Raw genomic sequence first — 16,966 nt, 5'->3', positions numbered from 1 at the left:
GGGGAGCCGCGGGGGGCGCCGCCGCCTCAGCGCCTCCGGAGGGCGGCGAGCGAAGGGGACGCGTTGGAAGTTCGTTAGCTTGGGGGAGAAATAAAGATAAAAAGAAAAAGAAAAAAGAGGTTTTCCGTCTGTTTCTGTAACCAAACTTTTTGTCTCCTCCGTGCTCTGAAAAAGCCGTTTGCTGCTTCTCGCCACTGCACATTATCAGGACAGCTCAGACGAGTTTTAGTGTTTGTGAAGTGTGAGGCTGGCTGGGCAGTGTCACCTCTTCAGCAACATCTGCGTGTGTAACAGATGCAGTCCCTCAGTTTTCTGTCATCACAAATGACATCTCATCTTTTCATGTTATTCTGTGTGATGCTATGCAGTGGGTGTGTTACAATGCTCTTGGTGCTCTCTTGCACCTTATTTCTTGAATTCCGATAAAATATTTTTTATTAGAAAAATATTTTTCTTTCAGGAATTGAAAGGAACTGGAATCTGATTGTCAGATTCTATTGTCTTCTTTTCCAGGCCAAAGTGACATACCTTGATTTTTAAGCAGAAGCGTAACCAAAAGTAACAATGCTTATTTTGCTATCATAAATTATGTGTCCAAAGCCAAATACAGGGGACTTCACATTACATCTCACAGGATAAATGCAAAGACAAACATTACTAGAACCGGTCCTTATATTCCACAACGTTATATTGGCAATATACAACATCTCCAGTACCACCTGAGAGATATTTGTGTTACAGCATATGGCACTCTTCTGCCTGGCCCAGCTCCTGGTGCATGGTATGGCACATCTCACCTCAAAGGAGACATGAGCCTGTTTGGGATCACCATAAACCACTACAACGATGTACTTTACATTAGTAGGCCCATTTATTCACTTAATATTTTCCTTTAACAAAGTGGTGGATTTAAAATGGTTATCAGGGTATAGAAACTCTGTACCGTTGTTTTTGGGTGGTATCGTCCTAGTCCTCAGCAGTACACATGAGCAACTGGAGAGGGACCAAAACCTCTGTTAGTCTCTCCCAGTTAACTTTGGCTGGAAATAAACTTCACGCAGAGAATATTGTATGGCAGATTTAGGGATGGTATTCAGGTTTCTTTGGCTCCCGAAATTCAGGACTCCAAAATCTTACACTCAAATTGTGTCCCACAGAGGAGGTTTCAGCATCAGAGATCTTATGTGCCCTGTCTTGGTCAGTGCCACAGCCGTTCTGCGTGGCAAACACTGGCCACAGAAAAGTCGTCCCCTCTCATCCTGATCTGCAAAGTCAGTGTTATTTCTGTGCATGTTTGCTAATAAATCAATGCAAATCCCACTATATAGATGATATTGTAGCATGATTCTTTTAGCTCAAAATCCCTTAATCAAAAGATCTCTTCCAGCCTCTTAGTCAAGTTCAACACAAGAGCAAATGTGACAGCTGATAGCAGTTTGCTGTGGTCTGGCAGCTCATTTATGAGGGAGAAGAGACAAACAACTTTTGTAAATCTGAGTGAAGGCTTGATCTGAGTTGGTGAAAATGTTCCGAAGTAAAAATGAAGACTTCTTTCTTCAGGTTTGCAGTAGAGTAACTTCACAAGAGTTGTTGTGTTTCCACCTGAATTACTCAAGTGGAAAGAAGACTTGGTCCCTGTGGTATGCGGTCCCTCAGACTCATCCCTGCAGAAGGAGAAGCAGGGCATGCAGCCTGGGTGAGCACCAAGCTCTGAATCACCAGAGGCTGTATGGGTGTCAGGACTGGGAGCTGCACATGAGGCTAGATTACGTTTCAGCCATTTACAGCTCTTAAATGCATTTGTAGTCGTTTACTCCAAAGGAGACTCTTAACAATTTCAAGTGTTGTGCTGTTTTTAAATAAAGACAATCTAGTACATAGGTGTTTTGTTGTTGTTGTTGTCATGTTGGTTTTTTTTTGTTTGTTTGTTTGTTTTTGTTTTTTTCTCCTTTCTTTATCACTAACTCCTGATAATAATTTGTTTTGTTTAGTAACATATCAGGAAATTTTCTTCCATGTGATATTTCATGAATCATTTTTTTATTGTTTCAATTTAGAAATACACTTCCTTTGAAACATGCTTTTAATCAGGATAAGTAATTCATAGATAATTGTCTCTCAGAGAAGCATTAGCATTAATAAGTATGTTATTTAATTTCTAGGTATTGATTCTGCTGCGTTAGATGGGTGAATTACTCCCCAGCATGCCTTTTTGCTTCCTTCCAGCATTGAAAAGGAGGAATGGCCTCTTCAGGGTAAAAGAGTTTACAATGGAGGCCAAGCAATTGAATACAAATCCTTTGCAGCAGCCATCTAGAGTAATGCAAGTGTTGAAGTTCAGGCTCTTATTCAGAGCAGGCAGGTACTGACAGTCACAAACATATGAATGTCAAGAATTTGTCTCCTGGTTTTAGACTATAATCACTTTATTACTTTATTATCTGACTGATTTCTCACCATTCCATTTGCTTGTCATTCTGACTGTAAACAAGTAACAACACTTTTATTACTTTCCTAATGGGTGCCCCTGTTTTAATTTTACTTCATACTTCTTTCAGCATAAGTGATCCTTTAAATGGTACTATAACTACTCTCTTGAAAATCCTTCCAGGCTTAAAGGCATCAATTATCAGACTTAACAGTGTTAGCTATCAAAACGCATGCATAGAAAATATATATATATTCTTAGTTAACTTGTTTCCAATTTTTTTGCTCCTTGCTTTGAGTAAGTTTAATTTATTAAGGGTGTTTGCATGGATAGAAATGGGAAAAAGAGAATGAATCTGCAGTGGCTGGATCTGGTGTTTTCTGAATCAAATGACAAAAGCTGATCACACACCTGGGACCCACTTCCCTACGTTTCAAATTTTTACCCCCACAACTTGATGTTAGATACAGCTCTTTATGTTAGATACACAGTTACTACACCAGTGAAATCATCACATAAGTACCTGGATGGATCATGTATCTTACTAAGCTCTTACTACAAATCCTTTGGCAGGAGCCTGAAATAGCTGCAGTAGTGCTTTGGAGGCCACATTTTATAGGGCTGGACACAGATCATAAGAGAGGCTCATTAAATTCTCTTATACCATACGGATATGTAATGCACACATGCTTTGGTGCCTCATCCCCCAGTTTGTCCCCTTGCCATCTCTGGCAGATAATCTCAATAGCAGAAACAGGTAAATGATGGATTGTCGTCTAGGATATATACAAATATCTATACTCAGGGGTGAGAAGTCAATTGTTTCTCAACATATAACAGCATAATTGAATATATTGAAAAGGTAAAATGCTTTGTCCCCTGGACATCATGTCAGCCACTCAGATTCAACTAGTTAAGCGTGCAACAAGAAGTAACGTGAAGCTGTAACTCACTTGTTGCCGTTCATCCTGATATCTGAAGCCATTGACTCTCTTTCTCCAAGTCCTTACCTGAACTCCCTCCCTTCCTGTGGCTGGCACCCTGTGGATGCACAGCAGGCTCCCGCAAAGTGATGGGCCAGGTTTTCTCTTTCAACTGATACCTTTGCCCACCTACTTTGTGTATTTCTCCCTATCGTCCAGAAAAAAAAAAAAAAAAAAAAAAAAAAAAAAAGTGAATTCATTTTAAAACCATGTGTTCTTTCATTTACAGAAAGTGCAAAATCCAGCAGATCTCCAAAGTTCAACATCCAGCTCCCAATTCATCCTCCGTGAGGGAGGCCACTTGCCCTGGCCCAGTGTCCTTCATGCAGGAAAATGCACCCTTTCTTCTTCTGTGGGTATTTTTACTTTACATCAACTGATTTCAGTATAAGGACAGTTGGTGGCTCTTTACAGATTGGCATTAGGCACCTGCTTGCTTTTTTTGAATCTGTGCCTTAACGCTTTCTTCCTTTTTCACATAGTAGCTGGGGGCCAGCTGAGGCTGCAGCTCAGCAGGAATTCGTCCTACCAATGCAGTCCCAATGGCATGTGTGAAGGAGACTGTGCACAGACACACTCGGAGTACAGGGCTAGTGGAAATAACAGCTGAGACCTGAGGAACGCTTGCTGTCTTCCTAGGGAAGGTGATAAATAAGAAGTGACCAATCCTCCCATAAAATAAATAAATAAATGCATTTAAGCCACCAAAACCCAGCAACATTAAACTCCCAGCAGGGGCACTAGCTGAAAGCCAAGGAAAAGAAGATATTCACACACACACACACACAAATCCAAGGAGGAAATCCTCGAAACAATCTCAACCAGAACAAAATAGGCCAAAATGCAGAAAATAAAATCACTTGATAGAGGTAGCAGGAACGGGTTGATTTTGTCTGGGAGTCGGGAGGGGGAGAAGACAAAATGCATTGCTTCATGTGGTTTGCACTCACAGGTAGAAATCAATACATTTCCATTTCTTTTATTTCCTTTTCAGATGAAGCAGTTATTTTCATGGTAGTAACATCTGTGGGATCCAAGGATATTTAATGTGATAAGAGGTCTGGATATTTTTTGGAGGCAGTCAACGTCTTGATAATCTTGATAGCCTGAGGCACTGTAATGCTGTTGGCTCCTAACTACCAAAGTACAGGAAAATAAGAAAGGCTTGATGCTTTCAAGGTCTGCTCGCTTTACATCTAAAGCTCTTGGAAGAAACAAGACTTTTTAATATATTTTTTCATTTTACTTATTGATGCAGTGGTATGCCAAGAAAAATTTATCACCAAGACCGCAAAACTCAGGATTGAAAGACAAGATGGTGCAGGGTTTAAGGGGGAGATTGGATTGTGTTTTGCAGCCACAGCAGTTAGAAAGACAGTATCCAGCTGGCAATCGTGTTTACAGCTAAATGACAAATACATTTTGACTCAGGTTGATTTGCTGAAACAAGAAGAGTTACATAGCTCTGAAACTTTCTTCAGTCTTAAATGAGTTAGCCATTTTAGGAGCTTAGTTTAGACTGAAGATTTCAACTGGAAAGTGATGATTTCTCTTAGGCAGAGGCACACTCCTGGGTGTAAAGACTGATTCTTCAGCATTTAGGAATCCACACCTGTCAGAAAATATTTTGTTATGCCTGGAAAGAAGATTTCAGCTCTGAGGTTTCTTACTTAAGCTGCAGTTATATTATTGCCAGCTGCTTGAACAATTCTTGAAACCTCCCTCCTGATTTTGCTTCCCTTTTCCAACTGTGTCTGATGCTGAACCACCTTATTAAACTGTTAATTTAATAATAATTCTTTCTTGCCTGCCGTATCTGCTGCTCAGGTCATTTAAATGATACCAGGGTGTTCTTGACTTCATTTTAAATAATATATAGTTTTTTAAGCTACTCTTAGATGAGGAGAAAGGAATGAGACACTGTCTCCTAAATCACAGCCCCATGTAATTACAGCTAGGCTAAGCACTGAAGGCCATATTCTCTTTCATTTGCACTCACTGAAATCAAACCTATTGCAGTATTCAACTGCAGTAGATAAAAAAATAATATTCCCTACCATTCAGGGTGTTACACTGTCATCTTCATAATGAAAAGCATTATTTTTCTGGCAGGGCATCCTCCAGCTAGGTTAATAACACTTTTGGTTCTGTTGTCCCTGAAACGGCGCCTGGATTTCTGCATGACAAGAGCTCAGCTGCTCCCTGCGTTTTGACGTGTATGCTTTGGCTTTGCCCCTGAACTTTAGAAGGAAAGCCTCACAAAACTACCCAGTAAAAACATTTCTGCCTTTCTCAAGGTGAGATGTCTGACTCAGAAACAAGGGGATTGTAGTCACTGCCTGTCTGCTGCTTAAGTTTCTGCACCCTGAAGTATGTGAAGGATTCCTAGGGTAATCCCACAATATTGCATCTGCTTTGTGCCCCAGCACAGCCACAGAGGTACCCTCTACTTCTTCTGCTTTGTGCTGCTCCAGCTACACAAAACAGGTGGCAAACTGGAGGAAACCACATAGAAAATACGTGTTACAATGGCTCTTTTGTCTTTAGGCACAAGTGTGATTTCTTCCTGCCCTGCACACCTCTGAATTAAACACCTATTCTGTACGGGAGACCAGCCTGGTGGCTGAAGTCCTACAAAGGAAAATCAGGGGTCTGTTTGTTTGTTATGTTTTTCTCCTTTTTCCTAATCTCTTCAGCATGGCTTTGATGCAGCCCAGGCTCGGTGCTATTGCCTTCAGGATAGTCCCTGCAGGAGCCGTATTTGCTGTGCCGGACACCAGCAGACTGCTGTCACAATGGTCAGCAGCCAGCCACTGCTGGCTTGTCCAAAGAGGAAGCTTGACGATGGACTCTTAGTGTTAGGTGGGTGGTTGGGCTTGGTGATAATAAAGGTATTTTCCAACCTAAATGATTCTATCAGTCTCACACACTCTTTGCTAGAGGTAGCTTGTGCATTAACATTTTCTTTCCCTTATTTATTTTTTAAATGGGTGTAAAGGCCAAAGAAATGCTGCGGATTTAGAAGAGGAAACGGTTCCAAGCCATCAGGCAGCTAAGGAGGCATATTTGCTCTGTGTTTGGCACTAACATAGCTAGCTGTTACTTATGTTTCGTATTCATCATGAGATATCTTTCATTACATCACTCACTAGAGTGATACAGAGCTGTTGGCCAAAGCATACATTCACAGGCATGCTTACCAAAAATACTGAGATTGTGCATGCAGCCAAGTATTTCAGAAATAGTCCAAGTGGCTCTTCAGTGCTTAACAAGGTCTTTGTCTTTCACGTCAGCTCTGTTTACCATATCATGCCGCTTATTGCTTTTGACAAATGTCTCAAAACATTTTAGGAACAGAGTTTGAGCATTACAGTGACATGAACCAAAAATTCAGACTTCCTATGCCAACGGTGAAAAACAAAATTTTAGCTCTCGCTGTAAGAAGATAACACAAACCACCGGATTTGGGGGTCCCTGTAACCAACACCACATCAATATACATTGATGTATATTCTCAGACGTATACAGATGTATACAACTGTATATTCTCTTATTCCTGTTGAGCCCTTAGTATTTCTAAAAAACTTAAGTCTAGAAGAATATCCCAAGAGACCAAACCTGCTATTGGGTATCTCTCATGTTCTCTGAACGTGTGGAGGGAAAGGAGCCTGCATGCCACTGTGCATTCCTTACCTGCTGTTATCAAACGTGGACTCCCATTAAGTGTCAAATTTATTACTCACATTTGCTTTTTTTTTTTAGACTTTTTAATCTGCCCCACAGCAGTCCTCCTATTTAGCAACTACATATTTGTGGATTTTTTTTTTTTTTTCATTGACTATAAAGATATGGAACTTGTTTACTCTTCTTCCAGTATTATCCTCATTTTCTTGGCAGACTCGTAGAAGGAAATTAGGAAAAGGTTATGAGGAAATCAGAAGTTGCACTCTGATTCCCTCAGTGGAAGCAAGATGTCTGATTCTAGTAATTTGTTCTGACAAATTAAAATTTATTTTAATAACAAAATTATTCGGGATGGATAATAAGGTTATTTCAGAAAGATTTGCCACTTGTCTAGAACCCAGGCAATAGAGAAAATCAAACGGACTGAAAAACAGAGGTTACCAAGTTCAAAACCAACCTTTAATTTTATGGCTCACTTTTTACATTTAAAATTAACTGGATGTGCATTCTAGCAAGAATGATTACATTTGGATAATAGCATGGAGGTCCAAATCTGAGGTCAGAAATCAGATGTGTATTTTCCACATAGGATGGCTAAGCATCTGAATTGATCGTATCTGCCATTACCTGTAGTTTTGTGCCTGCATTAAAAAACAAGGAGCTTTCCATTCTCGTTCCTGTTTCAAAATTTGGTGCACACAACTCATTTATTAGAACCTTCTCGTCTGAGTATTCAGCTGCACGTGATGACACCCAAAACCAAGGCTACACATGCATGACCAGTTGATGATACAAGAATAGTACATCAAAGAAAGTGTCTTGTAGATGACTGGTCAATAAATCTGCTTGACAATTTAATTGGTATAATTGATAAAATCCATATAACTACGAGGGAGGAAATTAAATTACTTTATACAAATCAGATTGGGATTTAGATTAAAATTTTCTGGGTCAATTCTGTTTCATGCAAATTATGTTATGGAAGACCCCCTGGTTTGGAACACATTTATTAAGCTTTCTCATAAAAAGTGTATTAATTCATGTAGAATGGCAGAGCCTAGTATCCCTACACACAATTTCCCATGCGGTCTTCAAATCTCCACATCTGTACACATAAAAATGCCGCAATAACCACAAGTAACATTGCTGTTTTATTCTTCCATGATCAGACTATGCCTTAGGAAACACAACAGGTTGTAGTAATGCTCTAACTAGAACGTGTTAAAGCACCATTCTTTGTTATTCACAAATAACTTTTACTATTAATGGTGAAGCTTTAGGACTTCATTCAGTCCTAAACTAAAGAGGAAGATGGGCAGAGGAATGGAGGTCTGTGGCTTGCATTATACATGTAGGGAGAATAAATAAGTACAACAGCTTCTTCTAGCCTTAAAACACATGAGAGGCAATATAGGTATGTTTTGTTTTGTTTTGTTTTGTTTTTGCTTCTGCTCTTCAAGCTTAACAGAGAGCAAAAAAATAGCTTGCCCTTTCTAGTATGTAGTAGGAGTGAAATGATTTTTGCCAATCCTGTTGTTTCTGTGATGATGCATCTGGACCTTCTCAGGTCCTGCAGGAGAGGTGTGATTGCTCCCGCTAGCTCTCAGAAACCTCTCTATATTTCTGATAAGGGAGAGTTTAATGGAAGAAGGTCAGTAATGCTGGCTTGCAGCCTTGGGAGTACTTGAATGCACATTCCCGTGAAAGCAGAGACACATATGAATCCCCTGTAGTCCTGAAGACAAGGGACAGACAAAGCCCAGAGCCTGTTTTGGGGAGGTTGCAAGGCAGTGACTGAGTGAGGATGATGCTTTTCACGGGAACATAACACCATCTACCAGTTGTCAAGGAAAAGCAATGGTCGGAGGCCTGCTGCTTGTGTTTACATGACTGCATACCAGCTGTACAGTAATATTGTAATAAAAGCTGTTTGGGCAATCATTGTTATGCTGGTGCTGTTTAGCAGCTTGCTTCCAATATTGCATTACAAAAATTACATATTTCATATAATCAGGTCTGTCTCTTACTTAATCATCCTACTCCACGTATAAATCTTTAAAATGGACAGGTCTATAAATCACATGCATTTTTCATTTACCGTTTATTCTAAGCCAGGCAGTTTCTTATTTAAATTGCCATATGAATAAATCTAATAATCCTTATTCACTTACATCATCTCAAACTTTAAATCTAGTTCTGACTGAGGTCATAAGTGAAATCAGTATTAAGGGCAAAACTAGCAGCTGTAACAACTATAATAGCTCACCAAATTATATTAATGGGCTGAAATAACATTAAAAATGAGGAAGAATTGAATTACATTATTAAAGCATGCTATGCTGAATCAGGCAAACATTTGGCCTAACCAGAGATCCTGAATGTGCATGTACTGAGTTTATCATCACACTAGTCCATATGCCCTAGATAAATGAGGAATAAAGACACTTTCCCAAATGTGGCTATTTATAATCTGCATTTGTATATGGTATTATACAGATTTTTGAAACAACTGTCCTGACAGCTAAAGCCAGAAATACTCTTCTTCTTCTGGAATGGACTGTTTTGCTGATCTTATATAGGATATGATTCTGATCCTTTTATTCAGCAATATAGGAGATCTCATGGAAGAGCTATCAAAATTATTCTTTCAATTTCTGGAAAAAAAATAAATCACATTTTACTATAAAAAAAAGGGGGGGGGGGACTGACTCAAGCGATCCATCTGTCGTATAAACAACTTATGAAAAATTTATACAAAAATTCATACACAGAGGAAAGTATTTCTTTAGTGGTGCAGGAAAGAGTTACATGTCTCAGAGAAGGACTGGAAAACATTCAGCATTGCTCCGAAGTGGTGATGAGCTTCCCAGGCCCTGCTTGTAGCACTCACCTAGGTGTCACAACACATGCCTCTGCGTGGAGCTTCCTGCAGCAGGTTCTGCAGGGAAGTGTCTTTCTGGAGCTCTGTCAGAAAAAAACTTTAATTCACATTCTCACTACTATTTCTAAGAGTAATAGGGCTTTCAGCTGCTGTTCTTTATTGTTTGGATGGCTGCAGCCTATAAACTGGAGTTATATCATTTATTACATCTACTTATTTCCAGCACTGGTGGAAAGAGTGTAAGGAGCATAGGGTCTTCCATTGCCAAAAGCTGTGTCTGGGCCATCATGTTTATCAGGTGCCCATGGCTCTATTTCCTATAAATTTATCAAATTCCCTTTTCAACCCATTTCCACTTTACATCTCCACAATGTTTTCCCATACTGTTTGGGGCTGTCTGACAATTTTGTCCCTTATATCATATGATCTGAGTTATGACAAAGAGTAAAAATACATTCCTTATTTGCTTTTGCTGTGGTGGTCATACAGCTACAGAGCTCTCAGCCCAAGCCTTCAGACACCTGCCCTGCTGAAGTCAGGTGTAGGAGGGACATAAATAAGTATTTGGGGATATACACAAACCTGAGGGATATACACAAACTTGAGCTATTCAGTAGTAAATACCGCTGGGTTTTATGTGCCTTTATTTGGTCAGGTTACACTTCACTACTAACAGGAGAGCTGACTACGAGGCACCTGGAAGGGTTCCTCCAACAGTTGTTACTGTTGTAGATTTCCCCAGTTTGTGCACTGCTTTAGGACAAAGCCAGCTCAGTTTGCCTTCAAGCATCCTTTTGCTGCAGTAATGGCTTTTCTAGGATTAGGCTAACTTGCAAGAGCAACCAAGAACTGCTGCAAATAGTCTTTTTCATTTTTTTTTTCCTCACTACAATTCAGAAAATAAAAAAAAAAATCAGCCGTAATTATTTTTCAGTATTTATGGAATGAATCAGTATAATAAAATTCCATGGTCAGTGCACAGTAATTGCCAGGGTGCTGTGGGGGCTAAGGGGGTGGGATGGGCAGGACCCCACGGGCAGGATCTGTCCCATCGCCAGCCAGGGGAGGGCAGTGAGGGGAGCAGCCCCAGCCTGGGGCATCCATCAGTCACCCCCCTGGGGACGGTGGGGGTGGCAGATGAGGCTCGTCATGGCACTCAGCATCAGCACAGAGATGCAGGGAACTCCTGAAACACGTCAGAACCTGAACTGAGTTCAAACCACAAATGCTGGCAGTGCTGACCACTGTGGGCCATGATACCTTGAAATCTATCTTGTAAAATAATTAATGTTTAGAAATGCAGGGCTTTATGCGATTGCCCAGTCCAATATCTTTACTGGGAGATGGGCCGTCTGCCAGCTGTTAGTGATGGTGACTGAAGGTGCAATTATTGCAGTATGAGTCAACGAAGTTTTGCATCTAGCAAAGGCATGATGACATCTTCCAGCAGGCAGAAAATTATAACGGTGAGGCATATTAAAATATTTGATAACCCTATGGCTTAACACAGCATTGAATACTTGCCATAATTTTGTTCTTTTTTTAGCCATATCATTATCATGATGTTCTGTTATGTTTTAATTGTATTTCTGCAGATTGGACGTGAAGGACCTGCTGATGCTTCATGCTGAATCCCTGTGGGGAGCACGGGTTCCTTCTAGATTTTAAACTTACCTGATGAGCAGAACCACATCTGTGTGCACAGACAAGGTACAGCAAACATCTGCTGCTCTCCACCAGAAGGGACAGTGCCGGCTTCATAAGCAATTCATGACAACCTCGAGGAAAATCATATTAGGCCTTTGCGCTTTCATTATCCCTCCTATGGCATTAATATTTTCTGTGACTTTGGGAAGACTAACAGCTGTCAAAAATAAATCAGGGACACCAGAGTTGCTGTCTTTCACTGCAAGGGGTCTCCAAGTGATTATCTAACAGAGTCCTCACGATTCCCCCCATTCCTGGCCTGTTCCTTCAGCCAGCACAGCCAGTCCTCACACCCAGAAATGCTGCTCTTTGGGTGTCGGATCCTCTTTCCCTCAGCAGGCAAGCTTTAACATGGTACCCCTATGCCAATCTTGTGTGGCCCTTTAAGGATGGAGGGAACTTTTGTGGACAAGGTTCAGTGATAATTTATTTTTTAATGAGAAGAAATGGGAAGTTGGGGAATAAGGCATAGGAGAAGCAGCAGAGCAGCTGGGAATTCCTATGGAAAAAAAAAAAAAAAAAAGGAATCCCTTTTTTCATCCATCTCTGCTAGTGAGGAACGTGGTGGGAGCCCCACGGGCAGAGCGGGTTAACAGCTACTTTCCTTTCAGCTGCCACAGGAAAAAAAATAACTCAGGGGCTGCCGGGAATTGCAGTCCTCGATTACACCAGTCTCCAGCAAAGAATCCTGGCAGAAATCCCTGCTGGAAAGGGCACTGTGTTTATAGGGAGCTTTCTCTGCACACAAGGGTGTTTTAAGGCAGTCTGAAGAGCCAGCTTCTGCCCCAAACTCTGAGAAACCTCCACTCTTCTGTCTGGTGCTGTAAAACCCAGAGCTGCTCCCTACCCACGTCCCCCAGGGAAGCCCCCTCTCTGTCTCCTCTCTTACTCGCTCTGCCTGTAATCTCGGGAGCAGGACCAGCTCCAGCCTGGGGATTTTGCCTTTGCCCCCCTCCAGCCAGCCGGTCTGCACTGCCAGCCACCCCAAATCCGCAGAGCGGGATCAGAAGATGTGGAGAAGTATTCCTTTCTTCCAACACAGGGAACACATATTTTTATTTATTTTACTAAAAGGGGAGTGTGGGTGGGTGTGGTTAAATTACCTTTAAGTTAACGGCTGGCTTGGTTAAGACATCCACCCTGAATTTCAGACCTTCCTCCCCGTAAGAAAGAGGTTTAACCTTCTGTCTCTTGGAGAGCACCTTAATGACCAGCACACAGGCACAAATAGACGACACCCTGATGGGGATCCAGCCGCTCTCCCCTGGCAGTGAGCAGGGAGGCGGGAGCCTTGTGCTCCAGGTGCTGGCATTACCTGTGGTTCATTCATTGCTGCATGGTGGCATGGCTTCAAAGGCTGAGCAAACCACCAGCGCAGCCAGCAGCCAGGTACTTTCCTGGCTATAAAAGAGAGGAATTTGAACCCTGTGGGACAAGAAGGGAAATCCTCGGCCTCGCTAGGCTGTGTGCAAAAGAGGGATGGCGGCTCTGGCTTTAGCTCACCTGGTTATATGTCTGTGTATGGGGAGCAGGTGAGACACCGAATCATAGAACTGCTCAGGTTGGAAGGGACCTTAATGATCATCTAAGTCCCACTCCCCTGTCATTTGTCCACCAGGACAAAGCTGGGGATATTCCAGCTGCCCAGCTGCCCGTGAGCTGGCGCAGGGCACCCAACCCATCCTGTGCTGGGCATGGAATTGGTCAGATTCATCCCCAGCCTAACTCCGCCAAGCAGGCAAGTAGCAATGAGTTAATGCATTGCACTTCATGTCAAAATGATGCACATTTGCACTCAAAGGTGAGAGGGATCTGGGGCATCATTCATGTTTCTCCCAGCACAGTAATTTGTATTCAGCACAAACAGGGAAATGATGCACTGTGCTGTATAATATCTTCTATGTCTTAGTGTCAGTGATTAACTTTCTATAAGCTCTGACAAGCCTCTACATTAATAGGAACAAATGAAATCACAGAGCAGTTGAGCCCAATTAATTACAGGACCATGTGGTACCATTTCAGAATGAAATATGTCTGTTGTTCCTTCTTTCTTTATTTTTTTATTTTTTTTACGAATAGATAAATAAACTCATGTCAATGCAATGCCTTAAGCGTCTGTCAGTAAACAAAGCAGCATTGGTAGGCAGGCTTACAGGAGATCTATGAATGTAATTTCTGAGCTATTTTCTTGCATTAAATGGGATGCTCTAGACTACAGTTCCTCTCAAATAAAACACTGCAGGCCCTAGAGTGGAAGAAGCTATTAATATTTTTTTGAATTGGTGTACTGTAATCATGCTCTGTGCCTTTAAAACAGCATCTAGCAGTACCTGCCAGTCTTTGCTGCCAAGAGATAAAGAACAGCGAGCATACTGTGCTGTATGAACTGACAACAACAAAAAAAGGGAAATTAACAGTTGAAGTGAAAAGTCTTGGTTCTGTCAGGCTTAAAAATGCCTCTGCTTTACATCCTGCCTGCTTCTGCACTCAAATTCTGAACATACTTTTGGGAGCTGTATAAATAAATAACGTTCTTATTTGATGATAGCTTTCCAGAAAGACTCATTTGCAAAGTGGAGAAGTGTCTTCGTGAAGATAAGTCATAATCTCCCCTTCCACAATCGCTGTCATGTGTATAATCTATAGCACAAACTCCTTGAGAGAGGGATTAGCTTTTGAATTTAGGTCACTACAGCGGCTAGCCCCAAACAGGTCTGATTCCTAATTCTACGATACTCTGATTCCTGAGCTGTGCTGACTGTGGCACTTCTTCATCAGTGCTGCTAAACGAAACTGTAATGCCAATCTATACAATCCATAATGCACAATTGGCCAGCATTATTAGGTGTTTACTAGTGGGTTGTTATTGTTGTTCAAATAGATAACATTATTCTAAGTATCAGCAGAAGCTCGGTGAAGTAATCAACATTATTTTTACTGGTAAGTAGATGAAGAAGGAACAGGGCTGAAAAAGATGAATTTTGTAAGGGCAGGGATAAACGTGAGTGAGAACACTAAAATTAAATGAAGCACTGCATCTAGCATGAAAGCTAGCACATCAGTTTTGCAAAAAAAAAAAAAAAGTGGGTTGAAACAGTCATACATTTTTCAAATGGAAGAGCTAATGACATTCTTTCACTGTATACATCCTTTTTTTTTTTTTTTTACCTGAAATTCTGCATTCTTTACAATTAGAAGATTTTTTCAACAAAAATTAAGTCATCAGAGCCCATATTTGTCTGTTGAGACCTTGAACATGATGCACACAATGGTTTGGGTCACAGGCTTCACAGCTTACTTCTCCTTCTTTCTTGCCTTTCTGACAATCATTTTCTTCTCCTGCATCCTTGGTTTCACTTCTTTTACAAGTAGGATTCAAATAAAAGTCTTTTCAAAACTGCATCATCCTTTGGCTGCCTTCACTTCTGCATGGAAGGAAATCTTTCAGCAAGGTGTCTTCTCTCCACTCTACCGCCTCCTGGGATAATTTTGGCCAGGTCTGCACAAGACCTTTCATGGGTCTTTAGCACTGTAGGATTGCTTTTTGTATTTGTAATCTTCTTATTTTGACCCCAAACATTTTGTAGATATAATCATTTGTGTGTGTGTGTAAAGCTGTTCGTTGAATCCTGAACTGATGCATTCACAAGCAAAAAATAAATAAATAAATAAATAAATAAATAAATAAGGCAGCACATGCTTTTTATTGGTATCAGTTACACTAGCAAATCTCTTTTAATGGGGATGAGGTGTAGCATTCACCTAATTCTCTCTTAATGCTCTCTTTGTCTCTTCCTTCCTCTCCTCATGTCCTACCTATCCTCAAGCAACATTTTGCACTTGGATCAGCCACCCCTTCATTAAGCTAATTCCTTCTTTGCTTTCAAAACTGTCTTCAAATGTCTCCCTTCCATTTAGACTTCAATTGGTATGCCCTTTGGCACTATCTGCAACCACCTTGATCTTTTCGTTCTTATCCTCTATATTTGGATTAAATTATCTTCTTCTTGGGGCAGGGATCTTGCTTCCTACACCCTTAAAAATGAATGTTTTCATGTCCCATGCTGCAGAACTAGCAGAATAAAAGCCAAGAAGAAAATGTTTTCAAATTCTGTTCTGAAATTTCAGCTGTAATTTTGCTGTTGGATAGGCAATCTGATACCGCCATTTAAAATCTATCACTGTAATCTCCAGATGTAACCCCCCCAACCCTCTCACCCCGAGCTCAGCAATTAGAACACAGGAGGAGATTGCTTTCCATAAATGTGTTATGATTTGCAAAGATCTAGATACAGGAATGAACAGCTAATTCACACACATTACCATTTAACAGCCAAGTCTACCGAACACACCCCTGACTTGAAAGGAATCTAAGAATAGGAGGCATGTCAATTACTGTAATCCTTAAATTATGCATACCTTTCTAAGTCTTCTATCAGTGTCTTAGGTGTTTCTTCATAGGTGGTTTCTGCACTTCCTCCACAAAGCAAAATAAAGCATTGTTTTGGTCCAATAAATGTTGTGCCAGAGGGGCTGCTATTTGTTACTAGGAATTAATTAATTTAGAGGATCAGCCCTTGTCATGCAGATCTAAAAGGAATTTTGGTCCATCAAAACCTTGTATCTTGCCTCCAGAAGTGATCAGCATGTAGAGGAAAATGCTCTGCTTCTTTTCCCCAGAAGGGATTCAATTATTCAAAAGACAGTGATGTAGAAGACAAGCAGAGGAAAACTTTCTCCTTCAGTAACTGAAAGAAAACCTTTCATATCTGACTGTATCAGAAAGATGCAGATAGAAGATGAATTTTTTTTCAAGTTAAGAACCTTAAAACCAGTGCATCTGTTACCTGCAAAGATTATAATCACTGTATAAATATATCACTATGAGATGAAGGGAAAAAAAAAAAAAAAAAAGAATATATTATCTTTTAATGGCTTGTATAAGAAAAGGCAGGGGTAGCTTGCTTGCATGACAAAGATGGTAGAGCCTCAGGGCACGTGTTTTGAAGAGACTGCTCATTCTCAAAGTTAAGCAGGTATACAGATGATTCTTAATGCAAAGCCTGAATATACAAACTGGATTTGAAGGAAAATGGAATAGTGCTCCTGGAACAGGTTTGTCATCAATATTTCTGTTGCTAACGTCATAAACACTTTATTTCACCTGCAGCCTTATGACCTGAATAGAAACCTGTCATGGTCAAATGCTCTTTAGAGCCTGATAATTAAGACAGTTAAAGCACAAGAACAGCACTGCCAACGTCATGCCCAGCCACCTCGGGC

Source organism: Aythya ferina (genome assembly GCF_964211825.1).
Source record: "Aythya ferina genome assembly, chromosome: 2".
NCBI classification, from domain to species: Eukaryota; Metazoa; Chordata; class Aves; order Anseriformes; family Anatidae; genus Aythya; species Aythya ferina.
Note: the sequence above shows the minus strand (reverse complement) of the source record.